Raw genomic sequence first — 20,957 nt, forward strand, 5'->3', positions numbered from 1 at the left:
TTACACATTTAAGAAACACTGAAATTTGTGTATTTTGTTGTAGGGCATCAAACTTGGTGCTGAATGTTTCCCATCATGTTCCCATCATGATTAAGTTAAGGCGAGATTTTTTCCTCTCCAACATTGCTAAAATTGCAGCAGTGAGGGTAATTTTGGTCTGCCTTAATGACATGCAGCCGTTCTGAAACCAGCAGAGTTTACAGAAAAGTAGAATTAGGCTGCACAGAAGACAACAGCATTGTACTTTCAAACCTGACATACTTCAAACCTATTGCAAAATTTTTACTTTGAAAAACCAGGCTCCTTTTTGCACATGAAAGCCATGGGAGTAATTATTGTCACTTGAACTTCCAATTCTCTCATTTGTAGACCCAAGCAGGTAGTTAGATGTCCAAGCAGCAATAATCAAGAACACATACTGCTGGCATGAAAGAGATTTTTAAAAAAGCAGTCCATTAAGGTATGTGACAAAGACTCAAAAGGAAGAAGATTATTAAAAATGGCAGACAATGAAGAAGAAACTAGAAATGGATGAAGTTTCCTATAACTTCAATTTCAAGTTCAATTTTTTTAATGGTAATAATTTACAAGAATAAACAAGTGGAAATGTGACAAAGAAGTAAATTCACGCCTGAAATAGCAAATGAACTTTGTAACAAAGTACAGTTGATAGGTATATTGCTACCTTTAAATATTAAGCTATTCCTGTAAGGTGCTTTTTTAAGGCACAACATAATTTTTTTTCTTTCTCATTTTAGTAGAACTAATAAAAGTAAGATACTAGAGAGACATCATTACTTGGAGGAGTAAGATCTCCTACTCTCAACCAAAGAGAACCATGCCTGAACTGCTGCTGTACCTGATATCAGCAAGTCACCATTTATTTAGTTATTTTTAACCACGTGGGGTGAAAAGCAGTGACCTGCTCTTCAGATGAGACTGATATACATGTGAACTCTGCATGTGTATATTGTTTCTGGCAAAAATAAATAGCTAGCAGTAACTGAACTCTCTCTTCATTGAAAGAATGCTATAGGGCTGGATATAGCCCCTGCAACAGTGCAATAAAATGAGATGAGCTTAACACTACCAGATGGTACCCTGTACAGTGCCTGAAATAAAATGGAGAATTAGGGTGCCCTAAGGTGTGCACAGGAAAGGCATTTACATGAAATAAATGGGCCTCAGACCTAGATGATGCTCAAGTATGCTACACAGGAGACAGATAGTACATCTGGTGAACAGATTTTATCACACACTGGAAAGCTATAAAGCATGCCGCTGAATTTCAGATCTGGGCTTCACAATGACATTTTACCTGTGTTGGTATTCAGTGCTGTTTATTTTTAAAGGTGCTGTAATCTCAATGATGTGTTTTAAAAGCCTTCTTAACATTGTTTTCTGATGTGCCCCATTTTTTTGGACAGATTGATGTAACATGATGCTTTTTCATGGATAAAATACAAACTACTTTGGCTGTAGATGATCATGTTTTTATTTAATATATCACATTCCTGATGTGATTTTAGTAACATGGTTATACTTGTCAGCACTCACTGCTTGGGAGAAAGCCAGTATGTTTTTAAAGTTAACTCCCACTTCTCCGTTTCATTGCAAGGTCTCACTCTCTATAAACCAGCACAAATTCCTTGAGGTTTAAAGCAGATATATCAGATTAAGGGAGGAAATCTACTAGAGTGAATCAAATCAAAGCAATATTTTACTCTTATCTCTAGATGAAACTTCTCTTGGTTTTTAAAAATTCCTGCTATATTTTACATTAAGATCCTTTTAAGTTTACATTTATCAAAACAGGAATCAAACTGTTCAAGGTGCTGATGAGACCAACTTTCAGTCTGTGGTGCTGTGATTTTTTTAATGGGGAAGTAATTTAGAGCTTTCCTCAGACTTCACTGTTTTTGCTCTCTCTCTCTCTGTAATTACTCTCCTTTCACCTCTCTCATATAAAGCTATCCAGGGGAGCTAGAAATGCTACTGAACTTGCATAGAAGAAAAAATTTGTGAGACTGTAAGGTGAATATTCCTGACAGAAAGATCTATGGGCTGTGAAATAGTGTCTCTACAGAAACGGTGAAAGCTCCATTCCCTTGAGACATCTAAAATTAGAAGAAACAAAGCACTATTACACACTAAGGATATAATCCTGTTCTTGCCCCCTGTGAACAGACTAAATATTTCTAATGTCTGAAACTCTGTATAGTGTTACTGCTCAGAATGCAAAACTACAATTTAATAATGAATAAAGGGTTTGACTTGAGGCTTGCTTATGCAAGAAAATGTACTCATATTACCAGAGTGGTATAATTATATCATCATAGTTCTATCAGTATGATCAGTATATCTCAGTGCTACTTCTCTAAGTGCCTTATTTGAGTTACTGTACACCACATCTAGAAATTCTGAAAGCCACATAAGTACAATAACATGAGCAAATTTTCCACACTAAGCTCACCTTCCCAGCTGCTGGGAAGGTGGGAATCTCTTAATTATTCAGTTCTAGTTGAAGAAGAAATGTACAAATAAAGGCATAATGTACCAAACTCACACTGAAGCTTATTGTCAGCTCTATGTGCCACAGAAGATGGATATTGATAGCAAAAGGAAAGCCTCACTTAAAATTCGCAACAGCAGCCTCACTTGCAAAATGCAAGCAAAACTACCTTGTGTTCAAAGCAAGGACAAAATCACTCTATTTTTTACTTATGTCTGAACAGTCTTAAAATAGGGCTGCTTCTAAACTGCTCTTCAACCCTTTGAAATTTTTTTTGCTATTATTATTGTAAGTTTGTATCAGAAGACAGAAAGTGATGGGAAAGGTTTATGAGATTTTGTCTGAAGTAAATGAGTTACTTCACCAGAACCCTTTCTCTGAGAGTACATCTACTGCATAAAATTATGCAAAACTTCTGGTCCATAATTTGAAGCTATACACAACAGCATTTTGAGAAGACTGCTTGGGAGTTTTATTAGTTCTAGGGAATTTACCCCAGCAACTATCAAGATGAAGGAGGGTCTGGGAATACTTTCATAATTCAGTTAAAATTGTGGTGCCAACTTTAAGTTTTGAGTATCAGTGTCAGCATATTTTCAAGACTAACAAAGGGTTATAAAATATATACAATGACAAGTCATTAGATAGAGGGGTGCCATTGGGCACTACTCTGTGTACAGCTAGCACCGCCAAATAGCGCCCTTCAACCAGCAGTTATTCAAGAGCTCTGCTTGTCTTGCTGTACCTGGAGCTCTGTATGTCACCAAGTGACAATCCTAAATGGATCTGGAATAGGAACAACAGGAACTGCTCTTTAACTAAGCAAGAAAGGAAGAGCTGAAAATAAATGTGGAGAAAGGAAAAATAAAAAAGAAAGGAAGAGAAAGATCCTTAGACTGTAGAACTAAGCACCCTGGTCAGCTGCACAGCTTTGCAAATCCCTCCTCCCAAACACACACAGCCCCTGCCCAGAGAGGAGCCTCATATGCCAGAGTTTCTGTTGTGTAGCTTCAGTCTACAAAACTCATTTCCTAAGTGGCAGTAACCTCTACTTCGCATTGGTACAGCCACAGAAACCATGAAAGAACAAGAGTAAGATCTCCCAGAAAGAGAGCATGGGTGAAGATGGCTCCTCCATAATGATCTGCCTCTAATACTGGCTATGTGCTGATTTAACTAAGGACTCCAACTAAAGACAGAGGGAAAATCCTCCTGTAGTGTAACTTATGTGAGTTTCAATACACACAGTGGTACTCTGCCAGCTTACAACTATCAAGGATCTTGTCCTCAGGGCTTTTCCCAGAGCAGCAGCCTCCTAGCTCACTGAAGGCCAAGGATGGGATTCAGGTACATATAGGATCCTGTTGCCATTGCAAGCACCCAGGTTCAAAGCTTAGCTCCTCAGTTGCTCACACCCATCCACAGCATCCCAGCCATCAATCTCAGGGCACCTAAGCTTTCAGGCTTACCTGTGCCTAAAGTTAGGCACTACATGTTCATGTAGATCATGCTCAGCACATTAAAACCATTTCTGTGCCAAAGCCCCACAGTGTCTCCAGCACCAGGACTACCCCAGGCTCCTGCAGCTTCCTCTAGCATCCAGGGAACATAACGATGCATGCAGCTGAGGCTGTACAAGCAGGAGGAACAGGTGATGGGAATAGCTCTCTCATACCCACGCTGAGGCTGACACACACATCCAGCACTAAATGCCTTTGTGTTGGGGATTTTCATTTTCTCATGTGTTTAGGTAACACAAACTGCTCAGCATTTGAGGGCTGAGCTGTGCTGCCAAGACAAGTCTGAGCCTGTGAAGCTTTTTCTGCTTCTTGAACAGTGAACAGCAGTCAGCTGTGCATGCAGTGCCAAATTGAGCCTGGAATGGAGACTCTGTGGGTCACTTTACATTTTGTGTGGGCCTGTGAGATCCAACTGATTAGTGGCAGTTGATGACAGTGAACACAAAAGGAAATAATGATAAGTGCAATTAACTCCTGTAGAAATTAATGCAACTATTCAAAGAACTTTTTCAGTCATTTTTCATTCACACCTTCTTGCCTAGTACAGCTCTGCTGTGAGTGTAATTTTAAATTTATGTGATTCATTTTTATATGATTTAAATATAGTGTAGTTCACTCAGTGAAAACATTATTCTGAAAATGTTCTTTGCCAAAAAGACTAAGCACTAAAATGAGTTTATTGCTAAATAAACATCCCAAGTTGGCTTAAGCACAATATTAAAAAACTTGCAAATCAGTTTTTTTGGGTGGGTATTAGTCATGATGGAATAATGCAAATAAATGAAAGATCAATACAAATAATTTCTATGCATTCATGGGAGCACTAATTAGTGTTACAAAGAATGGGCTAGCTTTCAGTAAGATTACAGTAAATTAGAATCACTTCACTGTGGTACTGATGTTTAAAGTATATCCGTTAGGGAACTTCATGTCTATAAGTTTTGAATCCATAACATGCAATATAATAGAAATATCTAGAAGGAAAGCAGAGGTAAATGGGCATTGGATTGCCCTGCCCCTGAATAGAAGTGGGAACTGAACATACTCTTCTTTATTTGGACTTACAGAGCATTAAAGGAAAGCACTTTTCTGAAAATATGTTTACATATTTCTTACAAATCATGATTAACCTATAGAAATGCAATGTGACAATATGGCAAAAGGAAATAAATGTGTACTGCTTGCTTTCTCCATGATTAATGCTTCTTTCCATCAGACACATACATTTCATTTTATTAAAGATCACATTTCTGATTGCAAGAACTTGATCATAAATAAAGCATGCAAGTGGAAGTTGGAAATCTTTTAATATTAATGACAAGAAAAATGGATTTATTGAATAGTCACCTGCAGTTCATACATACATAAGCACATAAAATGATAACCCAGCAGAGGTACCATCTCCAACTTGGAAGAAGAGATTCTGTTTTCTTGAATAGCTTAATAATAATAGCACTGCATTTAGAGAAAATTATTTCTGTCTTCTGTGTCTAAGAAGAACAGAATAACAGCCATTTATCAGCTACTTTCTACCTTGTCACTTTTTCTAAGAATTATAAAGTTTGTCTTTACTTGGTTCAAAACTCAATCCAGCACTGGTGGACTTCAATGTAATAGCTTTCAACTCTTGTATTCTTTGCCATTTTGGAAATTGAAAAAAAAAAATAAAAGGAGTTGCTGATGAATAAGGAAAAGACTAACAGCTATTCAAACAGAGTTTTTTTAAAGAGCTGACAGATGAGAAATATAGTGTATTATTGAAAACATTATAGGTCTGGGAAAAAAAATACAGGATCTAGCCATGACTATGATTTGTCAAATGAATTACTTTTAAATAAATAATAGCAATTCAAAAAACAAGTTGGATTTCTGTTCCCTACTCCTGTTCACACAAACTCCACAGAAGTTTAAAGACAAATCCACTGACTTTGAAAAGGTGCCCTCCAGACAAGGTTTCAGTGTTACAGCAGTCACACATGCAGCTATAAAAGGACAGGAGCTACCACGGAAAGCAGACAATAATTTTTGTGCTCAAACAAAAATAATTAAATGGGAGATGATACATGCCTCATAGCAATAGGAAATCACCTGAACAGCTCTTTGAAAACCTATTAAACTAATCTCTTACTTCCAAGACTTAAAAAGAAATTAATATAACCTTAATAAATAACATACAATTAAAACTTTCAAAGACCAATCATGTGAGGTAGTCATATGAACCCACAAAAAATAATTATCATCTAAGTATTCTCAATTCCAATTAGGGAGATCAAGGGTGAGATCTCTGTGTTTCTGAGCGGGTGCTTGCTTATTGCAGACTACACATGGGAAGGGGGTTAGGCCACTTCACATGTTTACATCCCTGTTTGGAAACACTATCTCAAAGAATTATACAGATAGAATTAAAGTTGACAGAACTTGTCACAGTTCCATCCAAAAGGAATATATTTTCTTAAGTTTAATTATGCAGATACATATCTTAAGTCAAAACCACACTCAAGCCCTTGTTTCTAGCAGTCTCCTTCTCTGGCTGGAGTTGGCAGGACTAGATCCAGCAGTATCCTGCACATTAGCAGCCACTTCCACTGCCTGTTTCCACTCAGTTCCTGTGCCAAGCACCATAACCAGGAGGGAAAAGAAGACACTTGCACATGTGCCTGCTTGCATATGTGTGTTCTCACACACATGCACGACCAGAAAATCTAGATAGAGAGAAATAGTTAATCTCTTATTTTATGCTGTGCCAAGAATTGGGGAACAGGTGCACTGATGTGAGCTGATTGTATCTTACTGTACTTCTAGTGAATTAATCACGGCTCTCTCTTTTTCTTGTATTTTTAAACTAAGTTTCTGGTGCCAAATATTTTTTCTGCTTTAGATTGCTATAGAGATATAGTCTCTAATGATTTTCAATGACAATTCTAGAATAAGGAACTCTCACTCTCTCTCTAATCACAACCCTCATTCCTGCCCCACCCTTTCCCTTGTGCTGACACGATTGTTTCTAGGGACGCCCAGGAATTGGCTCAAGAAACTGATTTAAAACAGCACTAAAAAAGTAGATAAAAACTAGGAATATCTTCATCTGAATGTGCCCCCTACCTATTTTTCATATCTTTAAAGAACGATTTGCATCAAAACAACTGCAGAGGCAGGTGTGGATCAGGAAAAAGCAGCTAAGGACAGAAACCCTCTAAACATCATTGCTGAAATAGAAGAATATGAAACTGCACTGTTAAACTATACCAGGTATTTATTTGGCCAGTTAAAGAAGTAACACAGAGCTTGGGAGGTAAGGTTAAAGCCCTGTTTGCCATTAACTACAAAGCAATGCAAAGAGAGAGTTCAAGTCAATCTTCAAGTGTGCCAGTGGTGTTTGAAATGTATTCATTAAACAAAGCAACTGAAGGAACTGTAAGTACATTTCAAGTAATTACTAATTTTAATGTGATTTTCTTGCAGAATTTTTCATGCTTATGGTGAATTTATTTGGTTTAAGGGCTGCAGCAGACTGTTTTACTTCACAGCTTTATTAATTATACGTTCTCACTGTAGTGCAATAACAAGATTTTTGCAGGCTTTTTCTCCCCTCCAAAACAATTATCATTGTATGATACAATTACCCACCTGAAACTAACTCACTTTTGTGGGAGAAAAATTTCAATAAATTATGCCTCAAATAAGAACCATCTATCCTTTAAAAACAGATGAAAATAGTTATATGGGAAATTTTGGCAGAGAACTAAGTTTTCCTAGAAAATTCTGGACTGCTAAGAAGATCCTTGGCTGTTTTCTTGGTTTTTCCAAGATTCTTCAAGGTTGTCATTAAAAAAATACAGATCAAATTCTTAGACAAGTTATTTTACAGTTAATTCACAATTTACTCAAAATTCTTGGCTCCATTAGAACAGCATATTTAGGATTTGTACACAGTACTGTTCATCAATAATTACTGAGGTGCTCGGGTCTTATTTTTCAAAACCTAAATTTACATTTGGATACATTTTGAAATACCTAATGTCCTCCTAGGACATCTCTTGGTAGAGTTAGAATCCAAGGTAGCAAGAAAGAGGTGTTTTACAGGTTTGGTAAATATTTTAATTGCTTCAGAACACAGAAAAAATAATTTAATGGTATTCAGACACAATCTGGTTGAAATTCTCTCAATGACAAAAACAGTAGCTAAAATTATCCCACATTTAGGGATAATTTCTGTCAGAAGGAAGAATTTATATAATTCACAATATCTTGTTCCAAGCAGCCAGGCTTATGAAGAATTAATGCAAAATCAGCAGAATAAGAACAAATACTCTATTTATACACTTCCCCTTAGTTCCTTGCTCTGCTTCTGAGCTCTTCCTTAGTGTCTGCTTGCATCTCTTTTTATTTGCTGGTTGTCCTTTGCTAACATATCTACTTGTGAAACAATTCCCTGGCATCTGGATTTATGACTGGTGTCATGGCTATGGCTGAGTTTTCACTGGGTATTGCCATTTGGCCCAAATCTCAGCTTCTCTCTCTTTTTAAATGTCTGTCACTATCCATAGGTTGGTGTTGATGATGTTAATGACTTCCAGGTTCACAAGAGGATGGTGAAGGTTCATAAAATTTAATTTTGGCTCAAAGTTCCCATTCAGCTATTTCCAGCTCTCATAAAAGGTAGTGCCCTGTCTTTATTCAGACAAATAACAAATCACACTTCCCTTCTCTGTTTATTAAATCTACAAGGATCTGAGATAGGGATCCAAAGCTGCCTTAGAGTTTCATACTGCCATGTATCACAGCAGCTTCAAAGTACTTGGGTTTAGAAAGCAGTTTCTGTTCTCATCCAGGAGCAAGTGGTCAGAAAGGAGGCAATACATGGAGTCTGATTATTTTCCATTGTTTCTTGGAATTGGAAAACTCATGCTACAACTTTTTTCTGTAATATGGCTAAGCCTAAAGACTTCATCTAATATTACATCCCAAGTTATATTATAAATATTATTTGATTTGTTGTTTTTGGAGCCTATATGACAGCATTGGTTTTCATTCCAGATTACATCTAAAATAAGAAAAAGGCAGACAGATTTCCTAACAAGCCATATCTGTTTATCATCAGCTGCCAAGAAACTGTACAGTAGCTTAGAGAAATGGAGTGGCTTTTTTCTACAGCTTAGAGTCCAGACCAACAGAGGAACTTAAGAAAATGGGGATCCATATGTTTTGTAAAATTAATCTCTCAAAAATAAATCTTTGGCTTAAATTTATTTAGTGCTAAATGTAACACAGAATTATTTTTCTAAGACTAAAATCCTTAAAGAGGCATTCATATAATAATGCAACCAGAAATTGTTTTCACGTCTGTAACATCCCATCTCCATTCATACAGCTCACAATCTACCAGCTACAAGGTCTTATTTGCTCCTATCTCTTAAAGACTACAAGAGACAGACCAAGAGAGAGCCCCAACACACACATCTGACAATCACAGATGCCATGCACATGCTGCTGATGCTCCTGGACCGCTACCCCCGTTGTATCCTAGCGAGATATGACACAAGTGATGCAGCTCTGGACAGTTAATGTAATAAATAATGCAAACATATAATCTGATTCGAACTGTGGGCCCCAAGTTTTCAGGCTTTTCACCAAAACTGTATTTAGGTCTAGAATTCCCACAGTATATGCCATTTAAAAAAAAAGCTAAGTTCTCTGCTTGCCCAATGTACATGAAAATGGGGCATAGTAGGTCCAGAAGAACTTCCACTAGTAATAAGTATTTGGATACAGTTCTAATAGGTATAATAATGTGTGATGTAGTCATTTCATAACTGAGGCTCAGATTAAATTCTTGACTTTCCTTATAAAATATACAACTGCAAACAAATCAGGATGCCTCATGATCTCCCTTTCTGGGATCTTTTTGAGCCATAAAACTACTGCCCCAGTTGTTTAATAATAACAGCCAACATCTGTGGAACAGATATGATACAAAAGACATATTGGTCATTTTGAGCAAATTAGCCTTCTCTACAAACTTAGAGAAAAAATCTGAAAGGCACACACTCAAATGCAAAATTACAATCCCAGAGAGCAATATAGCATTAAATCCTCAGCTAACAAAACTGTTCTAGATGGAAGAGACCTACTTTTACTCCTCCTTTAATATCAATCATCTTGACACGTAAAAACTACATTCATTAAAAAATAGCCTTTAGACTTTTTTACCAGTATTTCACTGTAGTCTGCTTGCTGCTCCACTCACTGAGTTTTAAGGGTTCTGAAAGGATCAGAGGAGAGAAAGCCAAGCAGAGTAGATGGATTTTCACTTTGTTCTTTTTATTTCCAGTAAATATTATTTTCAGTAAAAGAATATAACATAAATAAGATGTGCCAGGCCCAGTCCCTTTGAAGTTTTTACAGTTCTTACATCCTCACAAACCCTCACATCCTTCACAGAATAGGAAGAACGTGTTAAAAAGGGATGCTGTGAGCTGGGTAGCTTAACACCACATCTATCCTTAGCTTCTAAAACATACCTATGGGGCTATAGATGGTCAAGGAGTCTGAAGCTGCTCTGAGCTATGTCTGGGACTCATTCCAGAAAAGAAACTGCATAAGTGACACGAACTGTCTCTCTCCTTCCCAGCTAGGCCAGTGATTTCTCTGTTGCAGGCTTATTTTTGCTGGGACTCACTGACAAATCCCAGGCACACAAACACATCATGTTGTAAAGGAGAGACATTGTTATCCCTTGTAGAACCATCAGGCCACAGCAGCTTAAAGATTCCAGGTAGACTGTGCTCGTTGCTTTCTGAAGTGACACAGAAGGAGGCTTACTCCTAAGAACACTACTTCTGAAATGAGCATTCTGCACTTGCAAATGAGATCAGTAGAGAATAGAACTAATGAGAGAAACTTCCACATTAAGTTTAATTTTTGTCAGTGGAAATTATTGTTCCAACAGAAATTAAGAATATTCTCAGGATTACAAAAAAGGAAGATGAAAAACAGTACTGTCAGTCCCAGCCCTCTGAACACTGAAGATGTGAGGACCAACCTTGAATTAAATTTCACTCAGCGGAGTCAGAATAAAGAGTAGAGCACAACAGGATGTTCCCATCTCTCCTTTCTTCTCAGCAGTCAAGCGTGCTTGAGCTACCAATACTGCTGTAGCAAGAAACTACTATAAACAAGCTTTGGAGAGAAAATAATCTTTAACAGGAAATTCTCCTCCATATTGTCACTCTCATTCTTTTAATAGCCCACATCCATGTTGTATAGCCTCTCTCTAATTTCCTTAAATTTCCATTTTAAATTATTAGGAGATATCTTTCTGCTTCTTTATTGACCAGTAATTATATCACAGTATTTATTTTTCTTTTTATTTTTGTAAACTAGTTGCAGCAATGGAAATGAAGCCTGATCAATATACTTTGTTTAGCAAGCATTAAGTCCTTCATTTGGCAACATTACCGAGGTGCCTACCACAAACTCTAAAATAGCTGGGAATTTAATTGATTCCTAGAAGTGCAATGAAAGAGTAGATAAAAAATGGCATTTGTTGTTGATGCAAATGAAAATGTTACAGCAAAGCAGCTGGGGAGAATACTGTAGATGTTTACATTTCCCCAACATGCTTACATTGTTTCTTCCAAGTTTTCCAGGCAAAGCTCACCTGGTTTTGCTCAAGGCCTGGAATGCAGTGAATTGTGTACGACACCTAATATTTATTCATGCCATTGTCAAGAACATCTTTGCAGCTCCTGCCAAAGTCTGTCATTGAATGTGTTTGTTCAGCTGCATGGCAAAACATAATACACAGTCATCATTTTTACTTCGTCATCTACTCAATATTTTTCTTCTCTGATTAAATTAACTCATAAATACTGCACTTTTTATGCCAGAAAACAATCTTACTACACCCATTCAACTAACACCCATTTGTACATTTTTATGCTCTTGAACACTTAGCTACTTCAATAATTAGTTTTGAAACAATGGAAAAGTCAAATGCTCTAATTTACTGGGGACACCAGAAGATCTAAACACAATTCCAAAAGATTACAGGAACATATATTCAGGAACAACTTTCTGCTAAGCTAAATTTCATCATTACTCACTATCAACTGTAGAAAGAATGGAGAAAACACAAGGACAGTAAAAGACTTGGTAAAAAAAAATGTTTAACACCCCTCTGCATTTCCACAGGAAAAAACTGACTGTATTGAAGACTGACTGCAGCACAGGTGCCAAAGAATAATGTTAGGCTGGGAGAGTAAAACCAGAGCACGTGAGGGAACCTGGCTTGACACTGCAGCTTCCAGCACAGTGGTGTATCACCTTAGGTGTGCTGCTACCTATGGGAGGTAAAGCAGAGATATTCTTGTGCTGCAAAGAGATCTCCTGCCCTGGATGGCCCAGAAACCACAGCTTGCAGACACTGGACTTTGTGTCCAGGAATCAGTGGAAAATAAGATTCCTGTGGAAGGTCTCTGCCCTCTCTCTAGGCAGGTTTAATTTAAGAGGTGTTCCTCTTAAACCCATTCTTAAGCATTTTCAGTAATGAAGACTCAGCAGCCCTTTTAAAAAATCAGTTTTGCCATCTTCAGAGTCAGAAAGCTGTTTCCTATAGTCTAGTATGAATTTGCCAGAGCAAATCTGTTTTATCTACCACAGAGAACAAATAATTCCTGTAAAAGGCTGCTGTAAATAAAATCAAAGGCTGTTGTCATGGTCCATCAGTCTTTTTTATTCTAGAGAAAGAAATACAATACACTTCTTCAAATTTTTCATACATGTCATATTGCTGTGACCTGGTTATTCTCCCCTGGATTCCAACTACCTTTGTGTCTTTTCTAGGAGTTTGGTGCCTCAAAATCTGACATGACACACAAGCCCAAGCCTTAAACAGTACTGAGACTGCTGTTCAAGACAATGCCATGCAACATGGTGTCAGACAGTTGGAATACCTGAGACCTATCATTTTCCCCCTTTACTCATGCCCTGTTACTCGGTTTTAAGAGGAAACGAAATCAGTTTGACATGACTACTTACTGATAAATTCGTATTCATCAAGTGGATGAATTTCACAAATTCATATTGGCTGCTACTTATTTCCATCTCATCTTTTGGGGATTGAAAATTCATTATGAATTGTGGAAAAAACTTTGGATAAATAGGCATCCAGAATTCTTTTTCTCTTACTCTTCCTTTCTGAAAGAACTGGGGTCACATTTTACTTTTAACTTCAAAAAATTTGTCATCAATCTTTCCTGTGTTCTCCAAACAAATTTCAGGTGGCCATGATTAGATTGATTCTGGGATAATTAAGAAGTGTGTCAAGAAAATGAAAAAAATGTTTCCTGCCCTTCTGATGTCCTAGGCAAAGACTTTACCCCTTTTAGCTGGTATCAGTTAAACTGGCCAGCTGCTACAGTTGATCCATTTAGTTGAGTCTGATCCAATAAAAAATAGAAAATATTTCAGCTGTCACAGCATCATATATCCTTTTCTCTTGAGCTTGCTCCCTAGTTGTCTAACTTCAGGAGACTTTATCTTCCTGAAGACTATAATTTTACTTTTCCTGCTTTGCCTTTTCCCTGTCCTATGCCTGTGAGTTCTGTCACAGTCGCACCACCCAAGCACTGCTGCCCTCAGTGCTCCACAGTGGAACAGTGCCACATTTTATGCACATTCCTCAGACCTTGGCTTTTTACTTTTCCTTTTCCACACAAAGGGAAGTATTGACTGTTTGCTCAGGCCCTTTCAGTGTCCAAGAAAACCAGAAACCACTTGACTGAAACAGGAGTTTAGCGAACCCAAAATTATCTGCCTGACAATATCTCCCTGAGACTCTACACCTTTCAGGATTTTAGAGCCAAGGTTCAGCCACAGTGTGAACCCCCAACCACAGTGTATGGCATGTATGGAGGCAGCCTGGAAATGTGAGCAAAACGACAGAAGTAATGTGGAATGGGCTCCCAACCAGCAAATTGAGAAAGATGAGTTGTGACTTACATAGTCCTGGCTGAGAGCTCTCATTAAGTCATAGGAATGAAAAGATGTCTGACAAGAATAGTTTACCTGAGGAAGGTAAAATCTAAAATAAATCTGGCTCTGAATTCAAAGTCCAAACATAAGGACTCTGCAGCTAAGCTGAATTCAAATTAAAACAAGCCTGATCTTCACTGAGCTTTAAACAGAATCCCTACACTTTCATTATTCAATACCTTCAGTTCTTCCCTTTTAACTAGCATAACCAAGAACTCACTGATCAATGCCTTACCAACAGTTTGATAGTTAAAGCACATAGATTTCAGGGCCTTAGAAGATTCTGCTACTTAATTATCAAAATTATCCTTGATGTCTTCTTTATCATCATGCACACACTTTGAGCTCAATTTTGGACATCTGAGCACATGATATCCTTGCTTGCTTTCACCCTGATTCTCCTTCCTGAAGAACCTAAATCCTTTATATCAATATTTCAGCCATATGAATTCTGCCACCAAGTCTCTGTTATTCCAGTTCAGCTGTACTCATAATCAAATATTACAATTTCCAGTTTTCCTTGTTTATTCTTTATCTTTGTCAGTGTGATTATTAATAATACTCATAACCTGTTTAGTTTCTTTTCCTTGTGGCTGCATTAGGAACTATTACGTGCACCTATCTATCACATGTAGTTTTTCACCCTCATGCAAGTTGGTGGTAATTATTTTAGTGTATGGAGTTCTGCCAGCTCTCTCTTTAACTCTTAGATTAAAACCATTCTTTCCATGCTAGCAAATGTTCAAAGGGTTTTTTTTCTTCTTCTACTGTGGGCTCAATATTTGCCCAGCAACTTACAGAATCTCACTAACAGTCAAGATAAATTAACAACCTTCCATAGTCATAGACATAGCTGCATGTTCATCTTCAGGCTCTGGCTAGACTGCCAAATGTGAGGATTTACAGGCGTTCCACCTGAGTTTCTGGTCCCCATATCTCTGTCCCTGTTCCATAGATCTTTTTATCTACCCAGCATCACTTCCAGCAGTATCTCTGTGACAAGAGAGTAGGATGCAACAGAAGAGATCAATGAAGATGAGTTGCAGAAATAGTGATATTTTCACCCAGACTTCCAGGAAGAAGCATGTCTTTAGGGGCATTCAGGAGACATTGCCACTATCCTGAAGATGATGGGACATCCTTGCCACCATTTTCCCTTTTTGGAAAAGTGTCCATGAATCTCCCAGCTCTTGATGGTTTCAGCTTTTCCCCCATTATCACTGAGACAACCTTGTGGTCAGAGCAGGCTGGTTCTTAATGTTGGCAAGCAGTTGCCATGAGGTCTGACACTTTGCCTACAAAATGCAAAAGACTAGGTATTCCCTCCTTCAGTACTGGCCACCTGATCTAGTTTACATTATCTATTTGTCTAGTTTCTTCAGTGCTGATTGTATGTATCCTGTTTTATGGTAACAGATGCACCTCTGCCTGACCACTTGCAGTTCTTTGCTTCGTAAGAGATTTTAGTGCAGCCACAATCCAAACCAGATGTCCCTTCCTACCCAGCCTTCCTTGGAAGAGAATGTAGGTCACACTCCCTACAAATCTAATGCAGGACCAGAGCCAAGGCATAGAGGATCAGGTCCCCATCTGGGAACGACATTCAGTTTCCTAATTGCTTGCACAAATCAGAATGCTATATGTATAAAGAATTACATTATTTGCTACACTTCACCAAAGCATAGTAGAAAACCAGTAGTTTCAGGGTAGGAGAGAAAAGGGGAAGGAAGAGCAAGACAGAGGCAGCTTTAAACTATATATGTGCCTCTGTGGGATGCTTCAACAGCCCAAGTAACTAAGTTCAGATGCACCCTGAAGAGTTAATTGGTTGCCCCAAAAATCAATGGCAAAGTGAAAATACACGTTTCCAAGCAATGGAAACACTCCCTCTACTCTCAACAAAACCCCATGCCAGTCAGAAGCTTTTTCCACAGTTACTGAACAGGAGGAATGTTACCCCACCTAGATTTTTTTAAACTGCTCCTTAGACCTCTGTAGCTGGAGTACAGGAACCACAGGCCAGGCAAAAATATGCCACTTTTTCCTGCAAAGGCTAACCTTTTCTTTGTCAAAGACGGAATTAGTGGGGTTTTAGTTATATGACCAGAACATGGCCATCCCCTGGCCAAAATGCTGACTGGCCATGTACTTAGACCTCTGTAGCTGGAGTACAGGAACCACAGGCCAGGCAAAAATACACCACTTTTTCCTGCAAAGGCTAACCTTTTCTTTGTCAAAGACGGAATAGTGGGGTTTTAGTTATATGACCAGAACATGGCCATCCCCTGGCCAAAATGCTGACTGGCCATGTACCTACCACCTGAGCAGCACTCTTGCCATGTGGCAGCCATGCTTTCAGTCACCAGCCATATGAAAACTGGAGGTGACTGTTCAGCTACCAGAGATAGGGAGGAAAACTAATGGGGGAAGAGCAGGTCCTCAGTCATTATCTCTTTGAAGTTTTATTACAGCAGAGCTTCCTTCTGAATATTTGAGTGGCTGCAGCAGGAGGGCTGCAGGTCAGCAGGCCTCTGTCAGACTCCCTGATGAACATTAACATGCAGGCTTGGGAAAACCTCTCCTCTCCAGAACACACTAGGATCTGCTAAACTGCCCAAGACTCGCCTCTGCTAAGTGTTCGACACACAACACTGGGGAAGGAAGCCTTTTGTTACAGCTTTTACAGCTATTATTTGCTTTGGGTTTGGTTTTGTTTTCAAAGAAAGGAAAATAAAATGAATTTAACAAGTAGGTTTCAGATCTTTCACAAGATAATTTGATAGGTTTTGTGCAGTGATTCTCATGTTTTTACATTTTAGTACCCATTTAAATTACCCTCTTAGTTCACAGTGTTGGGAAATCTGGTGAATGCATATGGAATCCTTAACTTGTCTTTGCAACTATTTGAAGCATTTAGGAATCTATCAACCAGGAAAGAGAGCAGCATATTACAACTACCATATGGGCATTAAATGTGATCTTGTCAAAGGAAAAAAGAATTAACCATTTTTTACATACCAGTGGACTGCATTTTATTCTTTTAGAATATGAATTGTCCCTAACCATGTTTTGTTTTTAAAAACTCATCACAAGGCAAGGAAACATCCAGGTTACTAAAAAACCTCTGCAGTTTTACAGTCTTCTCCAATGATTACCTAATACATTTGTCTCATCTGCTTTCCTTGTTGTGTGAAAACACACTGAGGAAATGTGTAAATGTAGCGAATTGTTCCCAACTCTTTTATTCACCTTTCAGCATGCTAGTTCCTTCCCTTGGCATTGATATCATTATGCATTTGTCAAAGACAGACTGTCACTTTAGAGCTTCTATTATGTGCAAGATTTGGCAGCACGTTTTACCTTTGGGATTTACTTATATCCTTTGCATGTTATTGTACTGCTTTGGCATTCAGCAAATTCAGTACACCCACTTCTTTGATGTTCATTCCAGCCCCTAAATGTGGAAACAATGACTGAAATTTTGGATCAAAGCATCCCATAGATGGCAAGCAACATAATTCTGTGATAATGTACAAGAACAGAAAGAAATCCCATAGCTAGAGTCTAAGCCTGTAATTGTTTTACAATTTATGTACTCTAACATTCAAGAAAAGGAAAAATAAGAGGAATAAAGAACAGAGGTTCTGCTGAATTCACAACAATAGGCAATTTCTCAATATAATTAAAACATTTTTGTAATATCAAATGAAAATTCTCATAGAAGCATAAGAATTCCTATGTTAAGAACAGAATTGAATGAGGAATGACAATGTCTGACTCATAGCTGTTCTAGAATTGAGGAAAAGAACAACCTTCCCATTTTTTACTGTTTCCTAAAAAACAGTAGCAAGCATAAATACAGTAGTCAATTGAGTTAAATGCAAAATTTCCTCTGTGATTTAAAATAAAAGAACCAATAATATTAAAAGAGCAAATTCTTCTCAAAACCAGCAGTCCCGTTGATGTTTGTAGCAAAAATGAAAATGGCTTGGTCTAATTAATTTTCTATTAGGTCACACTGACAATGTGTTAATCTAAATTCAGCTTTCTCACCGTTCATGTGGGCAGATAAAGGTGAGCAAAACAACTTAAATATTTTTACTGGTGTTTCGTTTCACGTAAACCCAAATTACGCTAGATTAAAATGGGATCTATTATAAAATACGTGATATGTTTTTGCGGCGAGGGCACACACCAGCGCCGGGGCAGCTCCCGGGGTGCCGCAGCGGTGTCGGGCAGGGCTGTGCCGCGGGGCTGCAGCAGCGGCACGGCGCTCAAACACCGCCCGAAATAAAGCACGATCGCTCCTCTTCCCCCGGAAAGGTAGCAGGCTGCCCCCGGGTTAAAAGGCAACTACAGAGTCAGAGCAACGCATCTTGAGTTGCTGTAAAATCCGCTCAAAGCATCCTTTTCTGCGGTTGGGGCAGCGCCCGCGGGGGAGACAGCGCTGAGCTCCAGGCTGAGAGCTTTCTGAGTATGCAGAACTGCTCAGGGCTGGCACTACATCACGCCTTACCTGGAGTGCGTATCCCCCTCTGAAGCAAAACTCTGACAAATCTTAGCATCAATAGTCACTTAGGGCTTCTGGTTTAATCCTGCCCCTCCTTCTTTATGACACTTTCTTTGCTGTTACGCCAACAGCTGTACTTTGTACTAAGGTAACACTCTTGATCACTGCACTTAAAACTCTAATATTCATATGCAAATAAAGACCTCCCAGACCAACATCTATGCATGCATTCTCTATAAAGATATACAGAAAAAAGGATTGCCACAGTAATTCATTCACAGGAGCATTAAATACCCTCATTACTTGAAAAAAAAATCGTATGAAGACACAACAGAATTTGCGCATTTGCTAATTCCCAGCCTTGCAGTTTCCTTGTTTTGGCACAACCTGCCAAAGATCTTTAACTATTTAATTCCCATGCAATAACTGCAAAGAGATGTGCTTATTATTTTAATTACTTTAAGGATAGACAGACTAAACCACAGAAAGTTTAAATGACTTGCCAAAGATTATGCTACAAAGCACTGACACAACCAAGGAACAGATCGTGCAGAACTGATCTTTAGTTTCCAGTCCAGGCTACTAGCCCATAGTAGGGAGTGTGGTTGTCTTTTTAATTCTTAGCGAGAACATACTGCCCTGCTATTTTATATGTAAGAAAAGCCACAGTGTGTCTTTCAGGAAAAAAGCTACACATGGTTAGAGTTTCAAGATTGAGGCAACATCTGCTCAGGGAAACAATCACATCAAACTTTTGCCTAAAGTGTCTATCAAGGAAAGGAAACCAATTCCTGTTTTACAGGACCAGTCCTCCGCAGGGCTTGAGCCAATGACACTTGACAGAATGCACTTGCTTGTTCAGGCCCTGGCCCAGCAGGTCCTGTTGCAGGAGTTAGGTTCGTGAGCAGCCTAACTTTGGAAATACATAAGCATAGTTCCTTGCTTAAAGTTGTAACTATGCTCAACCACAGTCTTGAAAAGGAGCTTAATGATAAATGAACATGAATATTTTAGTGCCTTCTCTAGAGACAACAGGGCATTTCAGAGCCCAGAAGCCAGCAACATATGCTTTGGCAGACATCCTCTTCTCACATCACATTCAGCCTCTCCACCCCCTACAGTGCAGGGGATAGCCTGTCTCAGCATCCATGGAAGAACATCTTGGTACATTCCGCATTCCTCACCTCAACTTCTGCTCTCCATTCTTGGTTTCATGGTGCCCATGTGCCATCCCCTAGGTGGCCTTCCCCAGGTGCCCAGGGGGTCCCCTCTGCAGGGCTGACCCACACCTTGCCGCAGCACTGTGGCATCCTGCCAGCCTGAGGAGCAGGAGACTGGCACTGGGACCCCACACTGGGCTCCTCACCCAGCCCAAAGCCCAGACACGTTTTGGTGGCTTTGGGCGGGATTTGCAGTACAGTAGGGAGATCATCCATGGTGGTCAGTATATGTTTGCTTATAACCTTCAGACAACTGTGTACTTTAATCTACTGCCTGATCTAACTTTGCATTACATTTCTTGAGGATACTTTATACTTACAGGCAATGGTTTGATGAGATCATACACAATAAACCTGTCTGACCAAATCCAGATTTTGGAACACGGCAAGAAAATTTCTTTTGGTCGATTGGTCATTTTTTGTACCTCAGAACTTATCAAACTGTCCATAATAAAACATAAATTCTATAAAGTGGTAGCAGGTTTTTTGATTTATTGACAATGGCTGGTTTGAGTTTTCACAAAAATATTTAGCTATAGGACAGTGTATTAGGCGTATTCTTAAAGGTAAATAACGGCAGCCAATAAAAGTTCAGCCTATAAAGGGTCCCATCTTCTAGGAGTTTTCTGCAACGAGAGTTACTACCAGCATAATCATGGCTCCCTGCACACTAATATTTCCTCTGATACAGTATGATCAATGTTGTGGAAAAACATTTATTATATTTCTTCTAGCTACTTAAAGGCATTACTGAATTATGAGCATCGCAAAACGAATCCACTGTGCATTTTTTCTTTATGTGACGTTTTTACAATCTTCATTTTCTGCTTTGCAGCCACTGAGCTATAGTGATCACAGTATGCACCCTCTTACAACTGACACAGGGGCCAGGAACTCCTTTCTGCTTTATTACATTTGAAATGCACTTCATATGACAACATTCATTCTCATTCTGCATTGGACCCTTATTTAAACAGAGAAGCCATTTTTACTGGACCTGTACTTAAAGGGAGACATTATAAAAAATTAAAATGAGGAAAGAGGGTTTAAACAGCTGTTTCAAATATGCTTAGTTAACAGAGGTGAAAAAGTTTGGACTCAAAAGGGATAAAATGGACAAGGAGGTATCTATGCCTCCTTTAAGCTGCTCTTAAAATGCT

Source organism: Geospiza fortis, unplaced genomic scaffold (genome assembly GCF_000277835.1).
Source record: "Geospiza fortis unplaced genomic scaffold, GeoFor_1.0 scaffold112, whole genome shotgun sequence".
Classification (NCBI taxonomy): Eukaryota; Metazoa; Chordata; class Aves; order Passeriformes; family Thraupidae; genus Geospiza; species Geospiza fortis.